This window comes from Podarcis cretensis (assembly GCF_951804945.1).
Source record: "Podarcis cretensis genome assembly, chromosome: 5".
NCBI classification, from domain to species: Eukaryota; Metazoa; Chordata; class Lepidosauria; order Squamata; family Lacertidae; genus Podarcis; species Podarcis cretensis.
The window spans coordinates 76,776,949-76,793,236 of NC_137174.1; the positions used below are offsets into that span (position 1 = coordinate 76,776,949).

General features: G+C 40.0%; 1 long non-coding RNA gene across 2 annotated transcripts; it reads left to right on the plus strand.

Moving 5' to 3' along the window:
- Positions 1 to 3,325: 3,325 nt before the first annotated feature.
- LOC307217266 lies at positions 3,326 to 13,048 on the plus strand. Of its 2 annotated transcripts, XR_013839505.1 has the most exons (4): positions 3,326 to 3,411; positions 7,594 to 7,742; positions 11,952 to 12,038; positions 12,792 to 13,048. It is a non-coding gene; the product is annotated as an uncharacterized lncRNA (long non-coding RNA). The 2 variants fall into 2 exon arrangements; XR_013839506.1 differs by lacking the exon at positions 3,326 to 3,411 and having other exon boundaries at positions 7,354 to 7,742.
- Positions 13,049 to 16,288: the final 3,240 nt, after the last annotated feature.

The following is a 16,288-nucleotide window of genomic DNA, read 5'->3' on the forward strand; positions in this document are numbered from 1 at the left end:
CAAAACAGCAAGCAAAGCTCTTATTTTTGTGTGCGTGGCTTTGTCTCTCCTGTGCATGTATCGCTCCTTGCAATCCTGAGGATCCCCATGCCATGCCATGTTGTGAAATAGCAAGTCAAGAAGCACTTTGAAGCCTTTGATTTCTGGTGTCTTGTGGTTCTTATTAACCACCTATCACTGACTAATGCTGCTGGACACAACCACCACTAGGATACAAAAAAGATAAAATCTCTTTCTCTCCTCTTGTCCATTATTTATGGTAGCCTGCTGTATTACAAACAGCAACCAACAAAGCATCGTCATGATTAAAGTTCTGCCGTTCAGTCGTTCTCCCTCCCGCCTCCATCAACGCAGAGTTTTGCGGCTGCTTTAAGTAACAAAGTTTGGATTTTCGTAAATTAAACATGTTGCTTAGCATGTCTCGCTCACTTATTGGGGAGTTTTTTGAACAAGCCACACACACACACACACCTACCTGGAATGTTTTCATCAAAGCCAGTGGAAGTTCTGGAAAGAAACACATAATGCCATCACAACCAACACATGTAGTTAAAAATGTGAGCCTCACAAGGCTATGCATATATATATATATATACAGAACTGCAAGAAGCTCACCCACTCCACATTTTATGCTACCTCCTAGGAAAGATTTCATAGCCCAGCTGTACATTAGAGGTATCATGGCTAGGTCATAAATTATTCATGCTTTACGCATGTACCGAAATGCATCCTTGTGTTATTTACTATCTGCACAAAGAGCTGCTTTAAAAAAAAATAAAAAAAAAATTGTCATGTCATGTTCTTCGACTTTTCTTGAATTCCTTCTTAAGCGAGCCGTTTCAGATGATCGCAAACACTGCATTCCCCCCCCCCACTAAAATTATAACCCTTAGGATGCTTTCTGAGGGAAAAGTAGTCAGAAGTAAAATTTCAATTTGTGTGTGTACACCCACCCTCACACAAACACAAACACAATATCTTATTTGTCGGTCTATCTATTTACTCTGCATTAAAAAGAAAAAAAGTGCTCAGAACTCTTTCTTGTTGCATCCTGCTGCCGTACTCTTCCTTGATATCCTGACCATTTTTGAACCCTTGAACTCTGACAGAGAGGAGGGACTTGGGAAGGTTGTCATCTGATGTATGTAAGAAGGCAAAAGGAATAGCTTTCTCTTTAATAGCACTCTTTCTGCTTAACAGTTGGTGGGAGATTAAAATGATCTAGGTGGATAAGGCAGGTTAAAGGTCAAGGGACACCACCATTTTTTCTCTCCCCTTCATGTCAAAATAGAGACAGGTCGTTAGACATTAGAAATTGTATGCTCTTTCCCCTCCCCTCCCAATATTTCAATCTATTTATGCACTAATTTTATTGTAAACTCCAATTCTTTAGGGGAACTGGACCCCTACCAAGCTACTGCCCGGTCTGGATAGTTGTCAGGTGCTGACATTCTGAGTTTCAACCATATTAATTGCTGGATAAAGGCTATAATCCCATCCCTTTGAAGCCCAGGGTTGATTTTAGGCAGTACTTCAAAAGCAGCACAAAACTGAAAGAGACATATTTCCGACCAGCACTGAATCAATATGATTTACCCTCTTTGCATTTGTCTACATACGCTGTACATATTTGGCTGCACATGCACACAGGGTGTGATTTGACTATAAAACACGTCAAAATGGGAGGTTTTATTATCCACAATATTCTACACAAGATAAGATGTACTGCTGCTGAATTTTGCCATGGAAATCTCTCCTATTGTTTAAGATGTCCTATCATGCTTTGATTACGAAGGAAAAATATCAATGTATGTAATTTGGCTTGTTTCCAGCTCTACAGCTGTAATAAAACTGCAATCTAAAGCGGGGATGAATGAGTGCATTTTGAAACAAAGCAGTTTTGCAAGACCAGCCCCAATACTGCAAATTATTGCAGAATTTTAATTTAAAAATGCCTCCGATCGAGTACTTTGTATGTGACAACCAATATCCCATGATGAATTAAATCTATTGTTTCACATGGTTGCAAAGAACCTCAACCCCACCCCACTTGCTACAAAGGAACAAAATAATAATAATAATAATAATATCCAGAACAATGCTCAGAAGTGCAAAGAATTGTGTAGCTAATATGGAACTCTTGATTGGCATGTATTTCACTTAACGGCTCTCGATTCTGCAGGCCTGCACTATATGAAAACTCTCTCTTACAGGATTTGCCAAGTATACTTAGTGTTATGTTTGAGAAAGATTAACAGTATTTCAGATCAAAGGCGAATCCTGCCGCATACTCTTAGGAGATTGTCATTCACTTCCATTATGGCTCATTTGCACAAGATTTTCCTGTAATATGAGCCATTGTTTTGATGGCAGTGATTTGACATCAAGACAGGGCCAAATGCATCTCAGCATCCAAGTCAGTCAAGCTCTGGGTGACTTGGTCCAAAAGGACTTGATAATCATAAAATGCAACTGTTACTCTGCAAGGTTTAAGCCTCTTTTTCAGATTCTTTTTTAAAAAAACACTAAACTTTTGAATGAATCTTGGCCTGAACAAAAGCAAACAATGAGTATTATCTATTCTTGATATATGTATTTGCAACCACAGCTTGTCTTGAACTAAAATAAAAGGGCAGTTGTGGTGGCAGTGGTGGGGGAAATAACAGCACATTCTTTTTAATGCCCATTTTCTTATTTGAAAAGTAGCCAATTTATTTTAAAGTGTTCTTTGAAATGAACACATCTCTTCACCCTAAAATTTAGTAGTCTAAATAAAACGCACTCTTTTCAACATTTACCTTTTCATTTCCGAATCCAACATGGATCCAAGATGATGCATATAGAACTCACACAGAATCCATTGAAATCAATAGATGTAGTAGAATAGTGAAAGAAACTGTAGTGTATGCTAAAGCAAAATAAAAAAAAAATCCTTCCAGTATCACCTTAGGACCAACTAAGTTTGTCACTGGTGTGAGCTTTCATGTGCATGCACACCAGTTCATCTTCATTTGTAAGCAAATGAAAATGATGATATGGGCAAACCATAATTAAATCCTCTACAAATTTCAAATTACATTTCAAAATACACTGAGAAGGAGAGGTGACTTTTTGTGCCTACAAAAGTTAGAAGGCCTAATTCAATACCCTAGACCTGCTTTTGTATTGCCTGTTTAAGAAATACTTCACTTCAGAAAAGGACTGTAGATGCCCCCCCCCCTTTTCAGCTAAGCAACTTTCTTACACTTCTGACACAGAGTTGAAACTTGGCATTTTGGAATTAACTGAGCTGCTTTTCCAGTTCTCCCTCTTCATCCTCAGAGATACAAGTCACAATCCAACACAGACTTACAGCACATCTGAGTACAGTGTCTCTGTACTCAGAAGTAAGTCCCATGCGTTTCTTCCCGGGTAAGTATGAAGATCATGCTTTAAGCATCTTTCCACACATCGTTTTCAGTGAACAAGTGTGTTTGCTTGTGGCCATGGCAGAGAAAGGGTGAAAAATGTATGAAAATGTTGTAGCTGTGGTGTTAGTTTATGTTAAAAGGAATGTGGAATTAATGACTTGATTCTTCAAGAGTACCTACTCTCGAGTCAAATTTTTAAAGCTAATGGAAGCTGAGGAACAATGAAGTTTGTTCGACTGAGGTGTTTTATTCTGAAAAGAAGTTAGAAAAAGCATGTTCCAAAATAATATTCTATACTTAAAAAAACCAACAAAATAAAAGTGCCATACCCAAGACACTCAGGGAGAAAATATCACATTGAATTGATTTTGCGTTGTCTACTTGGAAGTAAGTCCTATTAAGTTCAATGTAACTTACTTCCAGGCAACTATGTAAGTACTGCAGCCTAAAAGTTGCTTTTATTTAAGTTCTTAACTTTGCATTTGGTCCATTGCCAGCCTTTGTAAACAAACTGCACTATTATGCTGCATTTTTTTTTAAGAAAAAATATATCTCAGGAGTTTATTTATAAGGCAGGCTATGTAGGGTATGGAATGCCTGAAAATTATCCATGGTGATATAACCTTACACACTGTTCTCTGCTGGTAAGGTGTGTTGAACACCAAATGCTAAGATTTTACACTGCATGCTTGTGTGTGTGTGTGTGTGTGTGTGTGTGTGTGTGTAGGATTGTGTATCGGCTTTAGAATAACTGGAATTGCTTTTTCACTTTTAAAAAGTATGGCTTTTTTCTGCTTAAACTGTCAAAAATGAAACTATTTCCTCTGCAACTTTTGGAATACCAAGAAGTAGGCGCTGAGGTATCAATCTCTGCCAAGTGAGTTTTATATGGAAACATTGACATTTAACTTTGACAGTGATTGTATTCAAATAATAGAGAATATAAAATGTTCTTGTTCCCCATGTATGGGAAACTTTTGAAATGTAAACATCAAGCTATTAAACAAATGTGAGGTTTCTCTCTCCCCCCCCCACCCAAAATGTGGAAACAGTTACAAAATACATGAGCAATAGCGCCCTCTACGTTTCAAAAAAACCCAGAAAATGTACAGCTTCCAGAAAAGTATATTTAAAAACCAGTTCTGTCAATTGCTGCTTTTCTCTTGGATCTGTGAGATGGTAAAATATAAGTTTAAGAGGTGTGTAGAATTATCAAAGTACACATCAGTTTTGCTTGGCTTTATTTACAGTTTTAACAAATGCATCTACTTCTTTAAAAAGACAGAAACAGCAAGTCTCTCAGTGTCATATCTAAGGTTTACAATGAAACTTTTTTTGTGATTGATTATTTATGCAAAGTAACACGTTCTGTTCTGCTTTGAGAATCCAGTATATTATTAATGTAACTGATTATTTATTAAAAGTCTCTCATTTTTATCCATCAGCAGTTAGATACATAGTTGTTCTAGTCCTTAGCAACATTAAAACCATAAGCTTTCACACACAAACACACCCAGATTCCTTTGATGCTGAAGATGTCTGCATTTTTGCAAGCTGCAAAATGAAATCCAGAAAAGATGTGAAAAATGTTGAAAAAGTTATTCTTTCCAAATACATTTTATGATGGATTCTTAAGACTTCATTATTGCACAATTCTTATTTCTGAATTTTCAGACTTAGCAAATGATAGAAAACTATTTTGCCATGCAGTTTACCTAATATAGGCAACAAAAAGAACTATAAAACTGCATTTTCTTCCTACACATGTCATAAAATGAGGCAAATTATTTAAATGAGATAGATTCTCCAATGCTAATTGCAAACACACACACACACGCACGCACACGTGAATATGCAGATCTCATAATAGTGGAAATCAGTGTTTTATTAATTTGAAATAAAAATATCTAGGGAAGTATTTGACATTTGACTCATATGCTTAAAAGTGATCCCTATGATTTTCAACAGAACGTATTACCATATCAGAGGCTTAAAACGAAGCCTGGTGATTACTAAAGAACAGTACATTATAGAATTGGGAAGATATGCATGCCATGCTTTTCATATCACTTAATTAAATTTTGTGTAAACACAGACTATTAAAGTGCTAATACTATAGAATTTTCTTGAAAACTACAGTGAATTTCTGTATATTCCATGAAAAAAATATTTTTATTTACAGTGTACCTAATTAAAAGTACTAGCTGGACACAAGTGAAAAACTTTTTTAAATGTTCTCAAACTTTTTTCTTGTGCAAGTACACAGTTGCTTAGGAAGTACACTTCCCTGTAGCAAAACATACACTTTTAATTTGCAAACAAAAACAGCCCCTTTTCTTTGGAAAAGAGGGAATCTTAAAAAAAGAAAAGTGTCTGTGTGTCAGTGGAGGTTACAGACTATATGTATTAAAGGTGCTTTAGCAGGGATTAAGGCAAAATACTTATTGCACTGAAAGCGGTTTGCTCACCAGCAAACAATTGTTCTTTGTTGCATTTCTACTTTTGAGACATTTGGCTTGGTACTCTGAAAATGCTATTCCTGGTACCAAATTTACAAAAGAAGAAGAAGAAGAAGAAGAAATAAACATACAGTGGCTCTTAGCAGTTCTCTGCTCACGTCAAGAGCAAATTAAAACAGTGAAAGAATGGTGCAAATAATTGTTTCATATGTTCTCTTTACTTGTGACTTCTATAATCATCCTGGCTGATTTACAAATGTAGACTTCAAGGTTGTTCAGCTTCCTGCAGAGTAGAAGACTGCTACTTTGGCACTCGTGCTCATGCCCTTGTAATCACCACTCAGAAACTGTGCCTTGGTACTTCCAATTCCCAGTCTCTTGATTGAACACCTCATTCTGTGCTAACAAGGTGTCCAAGGTATTTGAACAGGGTCTTCAGTCAGGGGGAAAAATTGCTAATGGTGTCACTCATTAACAATTCCTGCACCAGTTTTTGGTAATCTGGTAACGGTCTCAGTTACAAGCTGATTCCTCCCTTCTCTATTTTTCTAGTTCAAATACGATGGGATGGTGGGGAGGGTTAGAATTCTGGAGTTGTGAGAGGTATGGAAAAATTAGGTGGGGAGATGGATAGCTAAAGCTAAAGTTAGACCACCCTCATGTTTACATGGTGGACCACGTAAACATGGTGTAGCTGGGGTTTGCTGTAACAGATATTTGTATTGTTTCCAGTGATAATCACGAGGCTGCAATGGATATAAGATTATTGAAAAAGAATACAAAAGAGTTAAAAGACACACACACACATTTTGAAGGCTAATGCTTGAAGTTCTGATGCAGAAAGAAACTTTCAAGAAGGGCAAAACAAACTGCCTGTGAAATGTGGTGGTTTTTACATAAAGTATTTTAAAATAAATGAATTTCAAGGAAAACGTAATGAAAGGCCATGAAGGGCACTGTTTTTATCTTGCATTGCCCAGGATATAAATCATACATAGATTTACTGGCAGCAATATGATTTCATTGGTGTGTACAAAGAAGAGTATAATATACTAAAGGAATCTTAATAGTCCCTCAGAAACATAAATGGAGAGGAATATCTGTTCTATTCAGCCAAGGCTTGAAGCAACTTTCCTTTATGAATTTGACTTGTTGAGTTTAAAGGTTTTTTCAAAGAATTCAGTTTCAGACTCGCTGTTCTGCTTCTATGCTGAACATGCAAGTAGGTTGACTTGAATAGATATATGAATTCATGTATGAGCGGCCATATAAAAATCTAACTTTTGGGAGGTCAGTTATCAATAAAGGGTTTATAGCCAAGGTAATTCTACTCTTTCAGGAATGCAGTCAAAGTATAAGTTCAATTTCTTCCCCATATGAGAGTTTCAGCTTGGAGGGTTTGGGCTGGTATGATACATTAATTTCAAGGAGTATAAGCCCTCCTAAAACTGAAAAAACAAAAACAAACCCAGCACTCTGTCATTTTCATCCATTATTCCCCAGCTTTCTAATCCTAACATATTATTTTGCATGAAAGTTAGTCTCACTGTAATAACAGTATAAAGTGTTTAGGACTGAGTTTGTGAAACTTTTAAATAATCATCAAGAAACTGAGCCAATCTAATTTGGCACTGAATACTTTCAAGTACAGTACTACCTTGTTCCTGAGGTGTTGCGTTAATGATGATCTGAACCTGTTTTGAACCTGCTTTTTCTCTTTCCAGTCATTGTGCAAATCACCCACAAAACTGAAAGACAACAAATCCCTAAAACAGATAAAAAAGGGACAGGAGAGTAAAAGATGAAAGTCCTAAAGATGGGGTTTTCAGATAATTTCGGTAGCAAAAAGTATGATTGAATTGGTTAGTGTTTGGTAAGTGCAGAAACATTAACTTGTTAACTTTTGCATATTAATTTTAATCATCACATTTTTTAAAAAGTGGACAGTGCTATTCCGTCATTAGCAGTCTTTCAGAAATTTATGTCAATGGACAGAAGATGGACAAATGAGAATCTCTTATTTTTTTGGCATGTTTAATCATCAAATTAAAATGAGGGGCAGCTAAAATCAGAATTATATTACCGGTAATTTTTGGATTCTTGATTTTTGTAGGTTTGTAGAAATATTTTTAATGTTCTTTTTTTTTTTTTTGCTTGTGATAAATTCACAGTGCATCTGTCAGATGTTACATTGATAGTTCAGCATCCCAAAAGTACCCATTTGCATCTTGTGGATTCATATGTTTTATAAAAGGAAACTGATGTGATGACACTTAATAACTTGCATAGCAATCTTCTCTCGCATTTCCAGTTTGGCTCACGGCATATTTGTCAGAATAAATTTATAGGAACACCAAACTTTTGAAATTTATTGTTTGGTTTAGAACTAAAATAGACTTCAAAAAAAAACACACAACCGGTTCTGCAGGGGATTCAAAGTTGGCTAAAACCATTATGAGATAATTACAAAAATCTGACATGTTTTCTACTTGAACTTGCTCCATAGAATAGAAGGATTGTTTTTAATGCTCCCTCCTCTGCCCCTTTTGTGTAAACCTAAAATCCTAAGCATGCTGTATGTGAAAATAAATGCTAAACCAATAAACCCCTTTTCAAACAGGTGTGTTTAGGAATGAGTATATGGGTTGGGGTGAGGATGAAAATAATACATATCATTGCTATGTGTGATGCCTGCTCAGAACGTCTTAAATCAGTTCTGACCTCATCTACGCACAATACAAATACGTCCTCCCATACAATAATAAATTTTACTCTTCCTAACAGAAATAAACCAAACAGCAGTTCGTGCAGCCACAACAATTTTATTAAATATTCTGAACAAATTTTGTTACAGTTCTCTGTGGAAGACTTTCAGCCAGCCAGCCCAAAACAGTAGAAGATCTGTATATGATTTCAACATTTTATCACTCTATTCAAAGTATACTATTTCCCAAGGAAACCTGATGACCTTTTCCCAAAGCCACAAATATATTGAAAATCATAATTTGCATCAATCCTGTATGTAACTAGGCAGTTTTCTATCCCCACTGATAGCAATGGGAGTTAATCAGCTGAGTGCTCTGCAGGATTGCAGTTTTAAGTGTGTAAAATACAAAGAGAGAAGCCAGTTTCCCAAAAGCACAACCTCTGTACTTCCAGTAATGTATATTATGGCCTGGATCCAAAGAATCACATGACTCCTTCCACACCACCAAGGGAGTTTTGGAATTGTGTTTATCTTCCGCATGGCAAACCTGTTTGGAAACTGCAGGGAGTTTCATACGAAGGTTCTGATTTGGCCTGGGGTGGAGGAAAGTGCCTGCCATTCAAAGGTGGGGGTGAGGAGAGCCAAATATGCCCCTGCTGGACATGCTTCAACACTTGAGCACAACCAGCAGGGACAGACCTATGATGAGCCAGGAGTTGGATCAGGAGGGTAGGTGGTTTGTGTGTCCCTCCATTTGCCTCCTGCAGGGCTCACCAGCCATTGTCATGGCTGGTGGTTACCATGGATGCAACTGGCTAGCTGGACAAGGGAATGCTGCCTATTGGCCCATAAAATGGCCTTCAGAATGCTCACACCATCCACACTGAGGAAGGAGGTCTTTCCTCAGATGCAGTGGAGCTGTTGCAACAAGAGAGTTGTATGTTCCCTATAACCAGCCCTGGTCAGCAAACCAGCTGCAGCTTTTTAGCCAGTTGATGTTTCTGAGCACTTTTTGAAGGCAACCCAGTAGAACAAATGGGTTTTGATGGCAACCCCAGTAGAACAAACGGATTTGTATCCAAACTGGTTGTACCAAAGGTTGTGTGCCGCTGTGGCCAAATCGGGCATCTCAAGGAATGGGCGCAGCTGGCACACTAGTTTAACTTTGCCGTTCCCAAATGCAGACTGGACTTCCTCCAGAACAACTGGGCCCCCACTGCCCAACAGCTACCACCTCATCCACAGCCCTGTCACTCACACTGGCTGGCTAGGATGGAAGGCATGGAGGGAGGAGAGAATCCTCTGTTCCATGCTATGCCAGCCTAGAGCTGTCAGAGTGACTGGACCCACGTCTGGCCTAGTGCCATCAAGCGATGGGAGTGAGATCAGCTCAGGATCTAGTGGCTATTGGGCCAGTTCAGCCACTCACTGGAATGCATATTTAGGAGGCTTTCTATGGGCTAGCACTGGTGGGAATCTTGCCAGTGGCTGTCCCATCCACCTGTACTTTGGGCAGGTGGAAAGAGGAGAGGATTTGTGTGCTGGAGGAGTGGACTGTTTTGGGCTGAGCAGAGGGAGACCTCCACCCCATCCAATATAGGCGGGATACAAATAATAAAATTATTATTATTGCGTTACCAGGCCGCAACAGCCCCAGCCCCCAGGGATCATAAGGAAGGAATAAAGACTCTGACAACGTGTTATGGAATTAATATTAGGCCACAACTTTATTTAACTTCTGAATGTAGGAAGACCTTGGCTTAGGCCTTGGGCGTGTACCCCTCCCAGCCCCCCAGCCAGGGGAACTGGGGCACATCAGGGTAAAGGAAATATGGGGGTGCACTGCGAGTTGTATGTGAACGCAGGCAGCCCAGCCCATATCCCCACACACAGGGTAGTTCACTGACAACCTTTCAGTTTATGGCCAGTGACACCCATTATATAACCCCTTTTAAGAGGGAAGAAGAAGAAGAAGACTTTGGATTTGATATCCCGCCTTTCACTCCCTTTAAGGAGTCTCAAAGCGGCTAACATTCTCCTTTCCCTTCCTCCCCCACAACAAACACTCTGTGAGGTGAGTGGGGCTGAGAGACTTCAAAGAAGTGTGACTGGCCCAAGGTCACCCAACAGCTGCATGTGGAGGAGCGGAGACGCGAACCCGGTTCCCCAGATTACGAGTCTACCGCTCTTAACTACTACACCACACTGGCACTACACCACACTGGGGACCCTGGAATCACTGCCACGGGGGGGGGGGGGTGAGTCACCATTTCACACACACACACCCCATTATAGGAAAGAAAAGAATAAAGGATTTCACCCAAGGCCATAAACCACCAAAGTTGTGACAAATGCAGGAAAATTTCTTCCCTGTCCTTCAACAGCAACCAGTCAAAGACTGTAGCAGAACCCACTAAACAGGAAGAAAAAGTTAACCTGCAAACAAGAAAACATTAAACTAGAGGGAGGGGAGGGAGGGTGAATCTCCTGAGCCAACTGCCTGGCTACTATCAGCTCCACCCCCTATATATAATGGGACTGGCCCCACCTCTCAGCAATGAAGCTTGACTACTGAGGCTGGGCGTGAACCTCCAGTAATAACACTGAGAGGCAGGCCAGCCCCTGTTTGCCAGTAAGTTCCCTGGGAACTGTAGCACCGCGCACAATCCCGCAAAGGGCATCCACAGTGTAAAGTGTGAGTGCTCATTATATGCAAAAATAAAAAATAAGCCATGTAGGCAAGGAAGAAAAGAATATAAATTATGTGAATGGAATATATAGTGATCTAATAATTTTTATAGAGAAGAATGGGCCATATCAGCCTTGAATTCCTGTGAAGAACTTTCATAACACCCAAAATATCAACACATTTTTTTGTAATTTAAAGCCTGATCCCTAAAACACTCCTTCAACAGCACTGAAGTTACCAAAACTGAAGAAGCTCTTTAAAATTTGTAGCCCAAGATTCATGTAAGACTAGTAAAATAAAGGGTTAAACCTTTTAAATATGTAACTACCAAATTAATGAAGCATACTAATCCATTCTGAGATCTAATGAAATACACCACAATTTAAATTGCAATTAAACAGAGAAATGTCAATGGGCATGGGGGTCTCTACAAAGTTGGGTAGGTGGGGGGGAATAATTCTTTCCACAGACTTGTAGCTGTTGCATGTAAAAGCAAAGCTGAGTAAATCTTCCAAATATTTGCAGCAAATATTATCCATTCAACACTTGAGAAAAGTTTGCATAGCTAATTTTATATCTTCAGTAAAAATCCGAAAACGCAATTTGAGTCTGGGAAATGGTACAGTCACATGAGACAAAAAAAAGCCCTTCCATCTACTCTGACTAGTTTCATTATTATTTACTAGCCTGACCAGTTTCATTATGAAGTTACCTTCGCTATTGCATCCATTACCCTTGATGAGCCAGCTACATGGAAGCACTTGTTGCAGAATGTAAGGAAAACGAAATCTCCTATTGTTTGATTTTTGAACTTCCCTGTTTTCATTCCCATTATTGCATGTTGCATTATTACACTTTGATTGATTTGGAATGGGAAATGTCTATGAAAATCCACAATACCCATAGACTTGTCCAAGCACTGGGTGGCAATTAATAACAACTTATCCTGATTTAGGTGCACTGGTTGCTTCAGTCCCTGTATCCTCATCACCCGTACCCACGACAATCATCTCTATAAAATATTGCTTTCAAAGGGTACAGTTTGTTTTGTACCAGTCAAGCAGCCTGAATGAAAGTCATAACCATTAAATCAATGTGTTCCCCATTTTAGTTGATTTCAGTATACCCCTAGTTTGCTAGTTGTCTTTCATGCAGTGTGGGCACTATCCAAATATATATGTGAGTCCAAGGGTGTGTACCCAGTGGTACTGTACATCATTACTTTGAAACCCACCCATGAATCTAAATGGGCCACCCATGTTGTCTCATGTCTGAGCAGTTGCTGGGCTATTGCAAATAAAGTCTTACCAGAAGTGCAGAACTAGTTGCAAATGTTCCTGCATTGCATGGGCTTGGATTAGATGCCCACTGGATCCCTTTCCAACTGCACAATTATATGATTCTATGTCTGTATGACAGCCCTTGTGTCCATACTGAGTAATATCTCTGGTTTCTAACCTAATACCTTTCTTCATGAAATGAGATGAACATGGTGGCTCATTAATTCTATCTGTTTCCGATTCCAGTGTAACCTCACAGTGGTTGTAAGACATGCAGTGGATCCATGCCATCTAATACTACAGAAAACACAGGCCAAATGGACTGTAAGTGTAAGTATTCTGCTGCCTAGATGTCAGGCTTCAGGGAATCAGCTTCCTCCCCACCGTGGCAGTAGATAAGCAGAACAAGGAAAGGGAGTCTTCTTACCAGTTAGAAACTTTAATAATCACAGTGAGAGACAAAGAAACCATCTCCTAGAAATGGCGGTGCTCCCAATTAAGAATTCCACCCCCTTACGTCCCTGTTAATCCATGTCACCTCTTTCCCAGCTTCTGCCTTCTGAACTATGTCCCTCTGCAAACCACTGTTCCAAATCTATATTGTCCTCCTGCTCCTTGGAAGATTCAGGATCCTGATCAGGAGCAGGGGGAGGGGGAGGCTCCCACCATTCCTCCTCAGTGCAGCCCTCCCCAGCAGGGTCCCTCACACTGGATCAGACTTGCAGCCACTACTCCCCTTAGCACTTATCTCTTCAGCTCCTAGGGCCACCCTCCTGCTGCTTGAGTTTCTGACACTACATCAGTGGCAGCAGTGCAGGTGTACAAATCTCTCCAGAATCATCTTCTCAGCTGGCAATGTTTCACTTGGTTGCACTCCAGTTTTGCTTGCAGGCTTCCCAAAGTAATCCGGATGGCCACACTGAGAACAAGATGATCCTCTGGCCTGATCCAGTGGGGATTTTCTTTATGTTCTTATGAAGGATTCTTGCGGAGTAGTTTGTGACCATGAAACCTTAAGCAGTGCTTGCTGCAGCAAAATAGTGGCAGTGCAGGTGGACTTTGGGGCCACCTCTTTCACAGGGTCTTGTCCAGAGGAAGGAGCCTTCCTCAGAATGAGGCATGGGCAACCCACACAGCCCTGTAGGGGCTCTGTCAACCAGTTTGCTACAGTGACAAAGTGGCACTGGGGCTCCTAGACTGCCAGTAGCCAAGGGCCACCCTCATCCATCCCACAGTGTGGTGGTGGTGGTGGTGGTTAGACAGCAGCCACCAAAATGGTGGTAGTTGGGTGGCATAGCTAGATGTGTGAGAGAGAATATCTATTGTCCTTCCTGATCTTCCACCCAATGCAAAAAGGTCTCAGTGTGGCTTCAGGGAAGAAGAAGGAAAGAGGAAATTTCAAATAATTTCAGGCCTCTTCGCACATGAATTGTCTTCCTTCTCATCGAAATAGCCTTTATTGGGAGCCAGTGTGGTGTAGTGGTTAAGAGCGGTAGTCTCGTAATCTGGGGAACCGGGTTCGTGTCTCCACTCCTCCACATGCAGCTGCTGGGTGACCTTGGGCTAGTCACACTTCTCTGAAGTCTCTCAGCCCCACTCACCTCACAGAGGGTTTGTTGTGGGGGAGGAAGGGAAAGGAGATTGTTAGCCGCTTTGAGACTCCTTAAAGGGAGTGAAAGGCGGGATATCAAATCCAAACTCTTCTTCTTCTTCTCTTCTTTATTTGGTGAGCAGAGATGGGGAAGCTATTATTTTGTCGTAGGTAGGTAAACGTATCAGGAAGTGATTGTTCTCATCTGCTGATTTATCTGGGTAGCCTCCATAATATGAACCCACCACATTTCAGGATAGAGTTATTTATTTATTTATTTAAAATATTTATTACCCACTCTTCATTAAGATAGCAATCCCAGAGCAGATTGCATGGAAAGTTAAAACACAACACATATAGTAAAACAGCAGGAATAAACATAACACATCACTCTCAATAACAACCTGAAAAATGTAAAATAATGACAACAAACAGGCACAGGCATGATTATCCAACAAATACTGAAGCGAAAAGGTATATATTTAGGTGATGCCTTCAATATATGAGAGTTGGCACCAGCCATCTCTCAGAGGGGAGGGGTCGTTTTTTATTCATTCATTTTTAATTAAGACATTTTATATACTGCTTAATTATTTGCATCTCTACGCAGTGCACATAAAAACTACCAACAGAAAATGGGGCAATAACAAATAGAAATGTATCCTAAAACTGAAATGCTTGCTAGAACGAGAAACTCAATCATGCACGTGATGTTCAGGAAGAAGGTGCCTGTCTAATCTTAGCTGGCATTCCACAGGCCTGGGCTCACAATATTGAATGTCTGGCTTCTGGTAGTTATGAGCTGCACAACTGAGCCATAGGGGACCTGCAACAGCATAGATTCCCCCAAAGAGCACAATGACCAAGCAGGAATAAATACATGTATGTATTTGCTTCGTATACAGAGATCAATGTGTGTAAGAGTAGGTCAACACATTACATTTTGTTTGTTTGTTTGATAGATAAAGCTAAGGACAAAATAAACATGCATAACATCAGTTCTGAAGGCCGAATTTATGGCAGAGGTGGGCGTGTTACCCAGACCCTCATCCTCCCTGCCTCAGGTGGGCGTAGTCATCTAACGGCCAATCATCTGATGTCACAATGACATTGGGTCGACCCATTTTTGCACAGCACTGTGTGCAGAAGCCTCAATTATCAGCTCATCCTCTGGGCTTGATTACAGAGCTTTGCAGGTGCTGTAGATCAGCTGACCTGCAGTGCCTGCCAACCTTCTTCCAGCCCAGCTACACCTTTACCTGCCACACACCTGACATAATATATGACATCTAGTGTGTGTGGCTTGAGCAAAATGGCCTTATGGCTCAAATGGTGAAACTAATAAGCCCCTGGTGATTCCCCACTGTTGTTGATAATAATAATAATAATAATAATAATAATAATAATAATAATAATAATAATAATTTATTTATACCCCGCCCATCTGGCTGGGTTTCCCCAGCCATTCTGGGCAGCTCCCACAAAAATATTAAACAGAATAAAATTTCAAACATTAAAAACTTCCCTAAACAGGGCTGCCTTCAGATGTCTTCTTAAAGTCAGATAGTTGTTTATTTCTTTGACATCTGGTGGGAGGGCATTCCACAGGGCGGGCGCCACTACCTCTGCCTAGTTCCCTGTAACCTCACTTCTTGCAGTGAAGGAATTGCCAGAAGGCCCTCAGCGCTGGACCTCAGTGTCCGGGCTGAATTTATTGACATTGCCAAAGTTTGTTATTGCCTGGTTCAAAATAATAATAATAATAATAACTGTTGTTGTTGATGATGATAATAATAATAATAATAATAATAATAATAATAATAATAAATTATTTGTACCCAACCCATCTGGCTGGGTTTTCCCAGCCACTCTGGGCTGCTTTCACAAAGACAAAAAATACACTAAGATGTCACACATTAAAAACTTCCTATTAAAAAAAATAGGATTTTTTTCTCCTGCTCTCTGCTGCCCACGGGCCAGCTCACCCTTATCCTTCCCCTTGCTCCTTTCTCAGTGATATCAGTTGCAGACCTCCCTCGACATCCAAGCCAAAGCCTATGCAGCTGAGAAGAGGCCGTTCCCAGGTGCCCAAGGAGGAGAAGAACTGATGGAGACCACAGAGGGTATGCTGCAGCACCGTAAGGCATTTTGT